This window comes from Galeopterus variegatus, unplaced genomic scaffold (assembly GCF_000696425.1).
Source record: "Galeopterus variegatus unplaced genomic scaffold, G_variegatus-3.0.2 Scaffold13540, whole genome shotgun sequence".
Lineage (NCBI taxonomy): Eukaryota > Metazoa > Chordata > Mammalia > Dermoptera > Cynocephalidae > Galeopterus > Galeopterus variegatus.
The window spans coordinates 8917-23753 of NW_007739651.1; the positions used below are offsets into that span (position 1 = coordinate 8917).

The 14837-nt window shown below is 35.1% G+C and overlaps 1 pseudogene; it reads left to right on the plus strand.

Annotated features, from left to right (window-relative positions):
- The first annotated feature begins 1031 nt into the window (after positions 1–1031).
- On the plus strand, positions 1032–3620 carry LOC103581631 (annotated as a pseudogene).
- Positions 3621–14837: the final 11217 nt, after the last annotated feature.

A 14837-nucleotide genomic window follows, 5' to 3' on the forward strand; every position in this document is an offset into this window, starting at 1 on the left:
GGATAGAAGGATGGATGATGTAATTCTTTATATTAAAATTGCCAAATAATAAAAGTAAAAGCAATAATGTGGTAGGACAACACATTTGCAGTGATCATTACTATTAATTGACTCAGACAATATAATCAATGAATGCTAAAACTATGACTAGTTCCATAATGAAACAAGATATTTGTATAATAAGCTTCATGGATGCCTCAGAAATTAATTAGGGAAATAATAATTATATAATGGAGATAATTGGGAGGCACAATCTTTATCAAGTGATCCAAGTTAACTTCACCAGTAATTGCACAAATTAACGTTATGCACCCTCTCACAATGTACTGAGAAGAGCATTTGTTTTCTTGCAGAAGGTAAATAATCTGAGTCAAAACTTGAAGAACATTGTATATTCCCAATTTTAGGAATATTCTACTAAAGAACTGCTGTATAATCCTCTAAATGACGATGTTTGAAAAAGTACCGAAAGACATAATAAATATCCGGGTGCAAGGAAACCAAATGTAGATGATATTAAACATAATTAGTAAACTTGCATTAGGCCCTGGGTGGGTGGTGGTGGAAAGAGAATACTGCAGATTAGAGAAAAGAACCATATCAATATTAAATTTTTGAGTTGATTAATTATACTGTGCTTGGGTCAGTGGATTTCTTTTCTCTTGGTGAAAAAATGAGGAATTGGGGGGTAAACGGGCATCATGTCTACACATAATCCCAAAAAATACTTCTACATAGTGAGAAACAGAAGACAAGAATGAAGGAAATGTGAGCCTGTGCTGGATCTGCATTGAAGTCTACGGGAGCTCCTTGGATAATACTTGACACATCCCTGTAAGTTAAAGTTTATTTAATAATAAAGTATTAAAAAGAAAAAAAGTAACAAATCTTGGGAAGCTGGAGAAGTTGTTAAATAGGAAAAAGTATACAAACTTTCTCTGAACTCATTTTGAGATAAACATCTAATTTTCATCCATTCTCCAGTTCTGACCTTTCTATCACACTCCAGGCCTTGACAGACTGTCATTAAGGAATAGGAGGCAACCAATCATGGGTCACACAATTCATCCTGGTGGGATTCCAGCTCAGTGCAGACATGGAAGTGCCCCTCTTCTGGATCTTCTCCCTGTTCTATATCTTCAGCCTCTTGGCAAATGGCACATTCTTGGGACTGATCAGTCTGGACCTTAGACTGCATACTCCCATGTACTTGTTTCTCTCACATCTGGCCATCATTGACATTTCCTACACTTCCAACAATGTCCCCCAAATGCTGGCAAATCTTGTGAACCAGAAAAGAACCATCTCCTTTGTTCCATGCATACTGCAGACATTCTTGTCTTTGGGTTTTGCTGCTACTGAGTGCATGATCTTGGTGGTGATGTCCTATGACAGGTTTGTGGCCATCTGCCATCCTGTCCAGTACACTGTCCTTATGAACTGCAGAGTGTGCACAGTACAGTCACTTCCTGGGCATGTGGATTCATCCTGGCCCTGGTAAATGTAATTCTCCTTCTAAAGTTGCCCTTCTGTGGGCTCCAAAATGTGAACCACCTTTTCTGTGAAATTCTGTCTGTCCTCAAGCTGGCCTGTGCTGACACCTGGATCAACCAAGTGGTCCTGTTTGCTTCCTCTGTGTTTGTCTTCGTCGTACCCCTTTGCTTAATGCTTGTCTCTTACATACAGATCTTCTGGGTCATCCTAAAGATCCTGTCAAACGAGGGTCGTGTGAAAGCCTTCTCCACATGTTCCTCCCACCTCTGTGTGGTTGGGCTCTTCTTTGGCATAGCCATGGTTGTTTATGTGGTCCCAGACTCTAATCAACAAGGGGAGCAGGAAAAAATGTTTCCCCTGTTTCACAGTCTCTGTAACCTCATGCTGAACCCCCTCATCTACAGCCTGATGAACACTTAGGTGAGGGATGCCTTCCACAGAGCATTGCAGAAGATGACGTCCATGTGAGGCATGAATGGAAAGTTGGTTGGGTAGGGATTGCCTTTAAAAAACATGTGGTTGGTAATTCAAAAATCAGAAAAATGTTCCAATTACAAGTGCTCTGAAAATCTGGCAAAATTACAGAATAAAATATAAATTTTAACGTATAGAAAATGTTCTCGTATCAAATTAACAAACGTTATAACTGACAATACTTAGTATTAATTACCATGTAGGAAAGAGGCATGATTTGATGTAGGAAAGAGGCATGATTATAACATACTGTCAGTGGGAACTGAAATGGGTCCAGTTTTCCAGAGGGAAGCTATCAGTAGATCCTTGCAGGATCTGTATTTTTAGATCTACCATTTTGCTTTTGGAATATATCCTCCATAAATGATCATGAGTATAAGCATATTTAAAAATTTTACAAATATTTATTTTAATGCAACTGAAAATAAGAGAAATAGGGAGAAAAATTTTCAACAGTAGGAAATTAAAGTGATAGAATATTGTGCTTCTTTTAAATAATATCTATAAAAATCATTTTAATGCATAAAAAATCATTATATTAAATGAAAATGGTACCTTAAATATACTCTGCATAATATAATCTCATTTTTAATATATAAATTTAAGTACCTATTTATTAAAGAAAAAAGATTTAAATTATTTTTGAAAAATATTGAGTTGAATTTTTAACTTTAACCTGATTTAGAAATAAACACAGCTCTCAGATTTTTTTCTGGAAAAAAATTGGAAGAAAATGTAAATGGACAGCACCTGGTCACATGGTTCTGTGTGGTGAGGTTGCCATCATCACTTTCACGGCCCTTGGTTTCCCTCTGCTGGCTGGATACACCTACAGCCACTACAGGAAGAGCTCGCTGGAAAGAACTAATCACTGTCCTCCAACTGATGCCAGCCCTGTGACTTGCACAGCATCCACTAGAACAGCCCAAGGCTGCTGGTATGGGAACAGGTGATTAGAAAGGAGGCTGGCAGTGGTTTGATGGCAACCTGACTTGCCAAAGCTGGGAAGATACCCACAAAAGATTCTGTTATACTAGAATTTAAGATAAGCTCTAAGAATTGTCACTATATTAAATTATGAAAGGGAAAAGAGAAAAAAGCCAAACAAAATAAAATTTCATTACACCTATTATTTTTAAATATAACTACTGTTAATGTAAGTTGGTTTCCCCATTTTGAGTGCCTTACTTTTAAAGACCTCAGAAATGTCACATGTTTAATTGTATTTAAGACATAATCCTGTCTGTGCTCAAGCTGGCCTGTGCTGACACCTGGCTCAACCAAGTGGTCATCTTTGCTGCTTCTGTATTTGTCCTAGTGGGGCCCCTCTGCTTGGTGCTGGTCTCCTACTCACGCATCCTGGTCGCCATCCTGAGGATCCGGTCAGGGGAGGGCCGCAGGAAGGCCTTCTCCACCTGCTCCTCCCACCTCTGCGTGGTCGGGCTCTTCTTTGGCAGTGCCATTGTCATGTACATGGCCCCCACGTCCCGCCATCCTGAGGAGCAGCAGAAGATCCTTTTCTTATTTTACAGTTTTGTCAACCCTATGCTCAATCCCCTCATCTACAGCCGAACCCCCTTATCTACAGCCTCCGGAATGTGGAGGTCAAGGGTGCCCTGAGGAGAGCTCTGTGGAAGGCAATGCCCATGTAACGGACCTCAAAGTCAGCATGGGGGGTGGGAGGGCTCTGCTCCCTGTGAAATATGGATGTCAGTGTTTTTGTTCTGTGCTACAATAAATTCCGCCTTAAAATGGAATACTATAGACCCATACTTATAAACTGAAACTTTAAACTTTTGAGAGGAAAATAGATAAATTCTTTCATGACTGAGTGGAAGCAAATTTTCAGGGAAGACGCAAAAAGAAATAGATATAAAACCTGAAAAACTGATTAATATTGGGCCCCTTCAAAGTTAATCACTCTGCTCATCAAAGTCACCATTAAGAAACACAAGTTCCCACTACTTGTATCCTGCAAAGAAACAGTAGGTCGTATGAGGATGCTTCAGATGTTCACGGAATGATTTATATTACCTTTCAGTTTTATTTTGCCATGAACTTTTTGCCTGGTGCATATAAAAAATTCTTTCAAATTCATAATACAAAAGATAAACAACCAAATTTATAAAATAGGCAGAAAACTCGAACTAACTCTTCTCAAAAGAAATGCAAGTGGTTAATAAGCACATGAAATGCTGCTCATCACCATTAGTCAGCAAGAAAATGTAAATAAAGGCCACCATGAGATGCTGTTTTATAGCCTCTAGAATGTCTAAAATTTTAATGTATTAGACATCTCTGGAATTATTGCAAATCTAATTCTGGTAATTTGGAAACTGCCAATAACTAGCAAAGTTTGTACCCATTGAGTTAATAAGAGCATGTTACATATTTTCCAGATAAATGTCTAGTGAACTTTTTCTGCCAAGAGCTATAGAAAAACATTTAAGACTTTGAGTGCCATCTCACCCATCATAACAACTCAACTCTGGCAAAAGCAGCCATAGACAGCTTTTGTAAATGAATTGTGTAAATGAATTGTGTGGCTGTGTTTCAATAAAACATTATTTACAGAAATAAATGGCTGAGCAAATGGGGCCCAGGGACAGCAGCTGCTAAACTTGTTCTAGATATAGGAGCCTGTCCAGTTCCACCTCATTTATGGTTATTGGCCCTCACTGGGTGGGTCTTAAGGGATCATACCATGTGATTAGATGCATTTTAAGGACAAGACTCAGTGGTCACTGTGGAGCCAGCCTAGACTGAGGCTCTTCTTCCTGATAACATCTAAAATACACCACGACTTCATGGTCTACGGACGAGATACGTCCATGGTTGCCTAGACTGAGGCTCTTCTTCCTGATAACATCTAAAATACACCACGACTTCATGGTCTGCGGACGAGATACGTCCATGGTTGCTCCATCATATTTAGCTAATAATACTAGCAATCCAATAAAAACAAGCAAAAAGACATCTTGCACATATTAATTTTTTATAGTGAATTTACAAGAATATTAGATTTTGAGTTGTTTTCTTTTAAATTTTATAGGCATTTTATTAGAAACGTTATATTTCTATGTTGAAAGAGTCCAAGTTTTAATTATGTATTCAGAGAGACATTCTCTCACCCCAAATTACTAGGAAATGTAATTCTTGATCATTGTCTGGTAACCGGTAATAATTTTGCATGGATGAGAACATCAGAAGGAAAAATTGTCAAAAACTGAAAGCTAGGAGAGCTAGGAGTTCTCCTAACAGATAAACTGATTTCTTTTCAGTTTCTACCAGCTTCTCATTAGAAAATATTCCACTGATAAATTGCTCTGCAACATTTGAGTTGAAGTCTATATTTTTTGTCTATGCCAAGAAGATCTGAACATTTATTATCATCTGTCTTCCTCAAAACGTGCATTAAAATATGAAGTATCTTGTAAAAGAATGAACAGTTTCCAATTGTAAACCTCAAGCTCATACTGAATCCCAGATTTCAAAAAGCAAAAAGTAAAATAAAATAAAAAATGCATCAATCAATACATAAGTAGAGTTTGTAACTTTTGCTTGTCAAAGAAATTTCTTATTTTAAGCTAGTCATATTTATCAATATTTTCTTTCAATGCAATCTAAAATTTTCCAACTTGGTATATTATTTTCTAATAGCAATTCTGTTTGTTTTTTAAAGTCTTCACTTTCATATCTTCTAAAACATTACAGTTTTGCCCTTCACACTTAGGTGTGAAACACACCAGGAATTGAGCTTTCTCCATCGTTTCGGTATCTTTAAAAATACTCAGCTGACCCAGCACCATTTATTGCAAAGTCCTTCCTTTCCCTGGTGATCTGCTATTACGTGCCACCTCTCATATAGCAAATGCTATTAAAGGCATAAATCTACTGCCATGATATCTATTTTATTGGATTTGTGTATTGGTCTATCCCTATATAAGTTTTGCAAGCTTTCATATTAATTATTTGTTATTGGTTTTTAAAAACATAATAGATTTTCATATTGATTTTGTAACAAGTTACCTTGTTACACTTTCTTATAATTTTAATAATATGTCAGAAGATTAATTTGGATTTCCTACATATACAATCATATCATTTGCATATAACTACAGTTTATTTCTTCTTTCTCAAATGTATATGTGTATGCCCATGCATGTATTTCTTCTTTTTTTCTAACTGCACTGGTTAAGATCTCTAGCAAAAATTTGAAAACAAGTTTAAAAATTGGTGATGGTGTACACCCTTGTATTACTCCTTATCTTAAAGGGAGATGCTAGCATTTCACTATTCAATATGATGTCTGTTGTATTGGGTTTTATCATTACTATTCTTTGTAGATTATCATTAAGAAGACTTACTGTTATACTAGGTTGTAAAGACTTTAATCATGAACTGTTGAATTTTATTAAGCACTTTTATATGTCTACTGACATGGCCATATGGTAATATCCTTTACTTTGTTAATGTGACAGATTCTATTTGTAATTTGTTTTAATATTAAATAATTATTTTTCATAATGAAAATAAAAACAACTTTACTATAATATGGTCTTATTTTATTATGCTGAATTTCTTTTACTAAATTTTTCTTTTTTTCTTAGTTTTGATTTTAATTAATGCAGAAAACTTCATTTTAAATTTATTCTTCATTTAAATCACAGTTCAACTTCACTAGACTGTGAGTAACTTAGAAGCACACAGTACATACACGAGTAGAAAGCTTACATTTTATGATGGACATGAGTCTAATTACAAATGAATACTAATAAACATGAAGAAATTCAAGAGTTTTCAAAATACATCATTGTTAACTATAGGCACAATACTGTACATCAGATCTCTGGAACTTACTCATCTTGCACTGCTGAAACATTAAATCCATTGAACAACATTTCACTTTTCCCCCGGCCCCTGGCAAACATCACCCAACTATCTGTTTTTATGAGTTTGACTATTTTAGATAAATCATGTAAGTGGACTCATGCAACAAGCTGTCCTGTGACTGCCTATTTCATTTAGCATAATGTCCTTCCATTTCATTTATGTTGTCACATATATTATCTGTCACATCTTATCAAGCTTAGTCAACAAAATGCCTATTAATGATGTAAATGGGAAACGTAGTGGTTCAGAAATGCATTGACCTTCCAAAGGACCTAACGTTTTAGGTGAAAGTTATGACCAATCACATACATTGTTGTACTTCTTCCATGCTCGTACATTGAAAACAGGTTCTAATATAAAATAATTTTTTTTAAAATTTTACTGGTTCTTAAATACTGTTGTCTAAAGCAAGACTGAAAACCTTTTCTTGTATTTTAACACCTAAGAATATGCTCTATTCTCAATGTGATAACGAGTTTTATCCAATTTTTTTCTTTCTCAAATTTGAGTCCTAAATTCAAACAATAGTACTTATGACGAAACTACATCTTTGCTAATATTCATCTACTAAAACGGTTAATCTGAGTTCCTGGAAACAACCATGCCTCCTTGCTAAAGATTTAGAAGTTTACACCTTTACTAGCAGTAGATCTGAGTTTGGGGTAGACCATAGTTTTAGTATATTATGAAAATAAAGAGGTTATTAACTTTGTCAGACACCCTAATAATAATTGAAAAATAAGTTAATGACTTCAGACAATTGCACACCTAAACAAAACCTCAGTTATTAAAGTACAAAATGAACAGAATTCTTTTTAATACTAAAGGAAATATTTTAGCTGAAAACTATACAAAGAGCATTCATCACTTATTTTATCACCATCAGCATCATAAAGACAGTTGCTCAAACTTGTTTCATGAATCCAGAGGACCTTTTGCCATCGTGAAAGACGTACAAAGAGCATTCATCACTTATTTTATCACCATCAGCATCATAAAGACAGTTGCTCAAACTGGTTTCATGAATCCAGAGGACCTTTTGCCATCATGAAAGACAAATTGTGTTGGCTATATCAAAGTTGTCTCAGGCTGTCTGGTGTCACCCCAAATCATCTTCTGAGAAGTTGGTCCAAACATTAAAAAGAATCGGTGAAAAATAATGTTCACACACAAAAAAATGTTTAACAGGTGATTAAGTCTTGACTTATTAGCAATTATCATAACCTAAGAAAAAGTGTAAAGTTTGAGCAATGCTCAAAACCATTCCCTTCAGGACCATTTAAGCATACACTAATATATTTCATTCATTTGACCAAATCTTAAAAGTTTAATATATTTTAGGGGTTTTTTACATAGTTTCTGGTTTGATTAAGCTTCCCCTAAATATTTCTGCTTTACTACTAGCACACCTCCAGCTCGTGATGACAGTATGAGTGGGAACTGGTCGCCACATACCAGCAGGTAGAACATCATCACCCAAATCAGCACTCTGCATGAACAAAACCCAAATGCAAAAGTGTATGCATTACACATGGAACACTGGAGACGGTTCTATTCTGTTTCACTAGGTTCATCAGCACCTTGGGTTCATTATTGGAAGCATAGGACATGTCAGTGACAGTCAAGGGTCAGAGGAGGAAGTACACGGGGGTGTGCAGTTTTGTGTTCAGAAAGGTGAGTCCCATGATTGTGCTGTTTGCTAACAGGCTGACGACATACAACAGGAAGGAGATCCAGAAAGGAGCACCTCCATCTCCACACTGAGCTAGAATCCCACCGAGGTGAATCGTGTGATCCATGATTGGTCTCCTCCCATTCCTTAATGTCCATCTGTCAAGGACTGAAGTGTCATAGATACATCAAAGCTGGAGAATCAAAAAATTAGAGTTATTTATCTCAAAATGAGCTCAGAAAAAAAGTTGTATGCTCATCTCCAGTGGACAGCTTCTTGCATTCTCTAAGATTTTTGAAATTTTTAATGTATTTAATGTATTTTTATAAAGTAAATTTAAAATTACAGACAATTGTAAAGAATTAGGAAATGAACTCTCATACTTTCATGCTGATTTAGCAAATGTTAACATTTGCCATTTCATTCTTTTTTCCTCTCTATATTCTATTTTTTCTGAACAATTTAAGATTAAGTGTAGACATGATACCCATTTACCCCTAAATTCCACAATTTTAACCAAGAATGAAAACATTCACTAACTTAGCCACAGGACAATTATTAGATTGTGGAAATTTATATTGACATAGTTATTTTCTCTAATCTACAGAATTTTCGCTCCACTCCCTCTGTCCAGGACCTAATCCAAGATTAAACATCATATGTAATGTCATCTACCTTTAGTCTCATTTCATTTGGATTAGCTGCTAAGTCTTTCTTTGCCTTCCCAGACATTCTTATTTTGGAGATATACAGAAGTTCCTTAGTAGAAGATCTTTCAAGTGTGGAATGTACAATATTCCTCATGTTTTGATTCAGATTATTCACTTTCCACACACACATAGTGTCCTCCTGAGTGCACTCTATGATTAGGTGCATGATGTTAATTCATCCCATTATCGATGATGCTAACATGGATCACTGGTGAAGTTGGTGCCTCCCAGGTACCTTCATCATACAGTTACTATTTTATTCCAAATGTAATTTCTGGGGCATCCATCAAAATTACTGTATAAATATATGTTTTTCTCTAAAAGCTCTCAGACACTAGTTTTAGTATCCATTATCTTTTCTGATTTAATTATTAGTAACGATGATGGCAAAATATGATTTTCTGAGTCTACATTGTTCCTTATCTGTTACTTGGCCATTTTAGTATAAAAATGGCTTCACTTATCAATCAATCAACAATCTACATCTATTCATCTATCAGTATGCACTCATGAAATTTTTAATTCAGTGAATCTATAATGCACTATTACTATCATTTCTTTATTCTTAATTATTTTAGCTATGGAACTTTCAGGCTTGCTTCTCTGCCCTTTTAACAGGCCCCAACCTTTCTAGAGCACTTCTTTACTTCTGAAAGGACCAGATGTTTCAGGCTCATCTTGTACATGCCCCACTTCAGCCTCAAAACACCCGTTTCTCCTAAAAGTCTGTGAAGGAAAAGTACCTCTAGTGAAGAACCATATTTACAAACCAATATGTAGATTTTATTGAACTTTAAATAGTTTATATTTTTATCATGATTGATGTCAAATTTCTCCTATCTTTTTTAAAAGTAAAAGCGTAAAATTTGGGAAAATACAAAGAAATGTTATAGAGGAAAACAGATTATTAAAATTACCTCTAAAAATCCAATAAAGCTTAATGAACTTCCTTTATGAAATCAAATCTATTTCATTAAATTAACGTTAGCAGTGAAGAAAGTAATCTTGTAAGCCTTTGTAACTCTAGCACATCATTACTTATCCAGTTTATATTATTTCCTTACTTTCAATATAATTTAGAAAACTTCAGACTCTTTAACATTTTTTAAGTTGGAATTAAAGTTTCAAGAATGTGGTTCACTTTAGGAATAAGGTGGTGCCTACCTTGTCTGAGATTTTGACATCATGTTTCAAAAGCTGCTTAGGCAAACATATGGACTCTATTTAAAATACCAAAGAGATAATACCCTGAAAAATAATCACACTTAATGTTGTTACTAATTTGCACCCGAAATTCTATATCTTTTCATGGTACATCTATTTTCATATGTATCATGAATTTTAAAAATTATATAAAACAGTGTTTTTAAATAACCTATTTTTTTATTTACAAACATATCATATATAATTTTCCATGCCAAAGTATGTCTCTGCAACATTCTTTGAACAGCTTCATACTATTTCCTTCAATGCAAATATTATAGTTTACATAATATATTATTTCCACATTAGGTCCTGTGCAATATAATGTTTCAGTGACTAAAGTTTATATTTATATATTCTTATTTTTTTATGAAGCCCTAATATTAAATTCTGAGACTTGGAAGTTCTCACTCAAATCAATCAAAAAATTTATCTGTGTATTTTTGTATAGGTATCTAGCTATCTGTAGTCATCTAAAAAGCAAAAAATCAAAAAACCCAGATACATTAAGGCTTATCTATATAATAAACCAGCCACTGGGTAAGGGAGTCTGACTTAATTTAGCAGTCATGACTCTATATCCCAAGCTCACCTTTCTCAGGTGGTTGTCTCACTTTCATGGAAGCTTTTATTATACTGGCCTCCAGAAAGGCGTTGATCCCGTTTTAATGCTTTAGTGAAAGCCTGCTTATAATAAACTTTCTTTGATTCATTCTTATCTCAGATACTTTATCAGATACTAATAAAGAAGAAAAATATTAAACAAAAATCAGTACTCCACAACTTAAGTGCAACCTGACTTGTAATGTACATAGCAGCTTGGTTATCAGGATCAAACTCTCACTTATTCTCCCTGCGACCTGAGCTATCTACTCTCTAACTTGAAAAAGGGGACATTTGTTTGTGTTTCTTACGCCCCAGATTCCATATGGTTACATGTAAAAGAACCGTTCCAACACCACTATTCAGATTTCTTTCCTAGACACCATGCTACCTGTATTACTAAGATCAAGAGATACACATTTCTCACCTTGTATCTAGTGTTTCCTTCTTTAATCCAGTTTTTGGATTTAGAAGTACTGTTTCATGGACACATGACATCTGTAATAATTTGATTCTCACTATATATGTAATGCATATAATGTATATTAGATGTGTGTACATATAGTAAGAGAAAGAGCAAGAGGGAGAGGGAGAGGAATGGAATCTTCTATTTGACACTTCGTATCTATTGTCCATGACACGGTTCCCAATTCATTAAAAAAAAAAAAAAGTTTTGAGTTAGACTTGATCATTCAGAAAAATTTTTGAAAAAATGATATGAACATCCAAATATTTTTACAACAATTTGTAGAGGCTAGGTTAGAATAAGGATAATAATATAGACTATAATATAGCTATGAAAAACTATGGCAATACTTAAAGGTATTGATATTTGTAGTTACCTTAACTTGTGCCTCTCCCCCGCAAAAAAATATGTCCACATCCTAATCCCCAGCACTTAAAAATGCTACCTGATTTGGAAAAAGGGTCTTTGCAGATGTGATTTATTAAAGGATCTTGAGATGAGGAGACAATCCTGGATTATCTTGGTGGGTCTGAAATTCAAAGTCAACGTCCTTCTAAAAGAAAGGCAGAAGGAGATTTGAAATAAACAGTAGAAGGAAAACAGAGGAAAAAGCAACATGCAGATGGAGCAGAGAGAGATATGGCCAGAAACCAAGGAAGGCTGCCACTCACCAGAAGCTGGAAGTGGCAAGGAACATATTCTCCCCTTGACCCCTCAGAGCGAGCAAGCTCCTGCTAGATTTCAGATAACTAGAAGATTCAAGAACTCAGAAACCAAGGAAGGCTGCCACTCACCAGAAGCTGGAAGTGGCAAGGAACATATTCTCCCCCTGACCCCTCAGAGCGAGCAAGCTCCTGCTAGATTTCAGATAACTACAAGACTCCAGAACCGTGAAAGAATAAATTTTGGTGGTTTTAAGCTACCAAATGGGTGGTAATTTGTAGCACCGGCTATAAAGACTAATTCAGTATCTTATATATGCTTTTTTTCTTATAAGAATTGATTCTTATAAGAAGACAATTTAAGAGTAATAGCTCCTTGAAGAAATTATTTTTTATGGACGTAAAAAAAAAGTTAAGATATAGGCTTGAAGATACATGTATCAGGATCATGAACTTTTGTGAACTATCAGTCTAAGCAGAGATCAGGGATCCATGGACAGTGGTTTTTTTTTTTTTGAGAAGAAGGGTTCAATGAAACATCGAGAAAATCATAGATACCTTAATTTTTATAAATACATTTGAATTGGGGAGGGTTCTATATTAATACGCACTAAGTTGGTGACATTAGCTTTTGCTATAAAGAATATTTCTTTAGTATACAAAATTAGGGATAGTAACATCACTAATACAAAATTCTTCTTAGATGCAGTTGGTTGCAATATGCAGCATCTGAAACATTTAATTTCTGGACATAGAGAATAGCTTTGTTGCCGATAATTCAACTTATTGCTACCCCATGGGATTTGTTTCTTTATTTTTGGTTTTGTGTGTTTGGAGGAATAAATCTTGTTATATTTATTATTTTTTATTCATTTTGCTCTTAAAAATAGGCAGCATTAAGATAGCTTTTATTAAAAAGTCAAAAGATAACAAGTGTTGGCCATGATGTGGAGAAAAGGGAACCACTATATACTCGGTGTAAATTGGTAAAGACATCATGGAACACAGTATGAAGGTCATCCAAAAAATTAACAATAGAACTACCATGTGATTCATCAATCCCGCTTTTGGGTATATGTTCAAAAATAAATAAATAACATCACTATCTCAAAGATATTCATAGACCCCCATATTCACTGCAGCGTTACTCATAATAGCCAGAATATTGAAAGAACCTAAATGTCTGTCAATGGATGAATGGATAACGAAAATGTTACATATGTATCATATGTTTTACACACACAGAGGGGAATATTATTCAGCTATAAAGAAGAAGGAAACCCTGCCATTTGTGACAATGTGAATGAACCTGTAGAACACTGTACGAAGTGGAATATGCAAGAAACAGAATGGCAAATACTTTATAATCCCACCTATAAGTGGGATCTAAAACAGTCAAATCGCAGAAGCATAGGTAGAACAGTGTTCATCAGAAACTAAGGGGAAGGAAAATAGGTGAGGTGATGTTCCAAAATGTACAAGGTTTTACTTACGTAAGATGAATATGTCTTGAAAATCTAGTACAGAGTATAGTTCTTAGAGCCACCAATATTGAACTATAAACTTTAAATTTGCTATGAAAGTAGATCATATATTATGTATTCTTACAAAGGACAAAATAATAATTATAATAAAGGGATGGCTAGGAAACTGGAAGGTGATAAATATGTCTGACCTTGAAGGTAGTGATGGTTTCACAGGTGTAATCTTATCACCAAACACATCCAATTATATACATTAAGTATGCACAACTTTTTACATGTCAATCACATCTCAATAAAGTAGATTTTTTATAAAAAAACGAAGACATTAAATACAAATTTATGTAAGCAAGCAAGTGAGCAAACAAACAAATAAATGGATCTCTGCCAGTTACTCCCTCAGAGAGAAACAAAGAAAATTAGAAAATAGTACCAGTGTCCAACACCAACTCTCAACTCCTGAGCAAATGCAATGCCATGTTGTGGTCCTAGTAAGAAGTTCAATCATGGGGAGGAAATTGCTAGGAAGTCTGGGGTGTAGGAAAGAAAAGCAACACCACTCCTGAATCCCATTTACCTGCAGCCCATCAGCAGTGGCAATGAGTTTAAAAGAAATTTCTTAATTTGGCCAATATTTTCTTATAACTGATTTTATAGGCAGAAAGTATGATCAATTAGAATGCATACAGCTGCTAATAATAAATGAAATGTTAATGAATTGTCTTTTTTTCACCTCTGCTTGCTTGCTTTATTTCTATTAAGTCTTTCTGTACCTTCAAGTCTCCCTTCTCCACCTCAGATAATATATTCATTCCAACTTTTTCTTGCAGACATCCCTGAGGAGACTTTCATTCTCTTTCTATTTGGTCTAGTTACATCCTACACATTCTACCTGACTTTATCCTGAGTGGACTCTCTAGTCCATTAATCTCATGTCATCCACCTTCTTGATTTCCTCCCTCGTTTTGTTGGAGCACATCCTGCAATAACTTCATAAAGTTAAAAAGTTGCACAATGATAAGTTATGGTGAAAACAGACTAAACCTTTCAAATCCCATATCATTGCTTATATTATTTTCTCTTTTTCAAATACCTCATTAAGGGCCAGCCCGGTGGCACACTGCTACAGTGCGCCGCTTGGGAAGCGCAGCGGTGCTCCCGCCGAGGGTTTGGATCCCA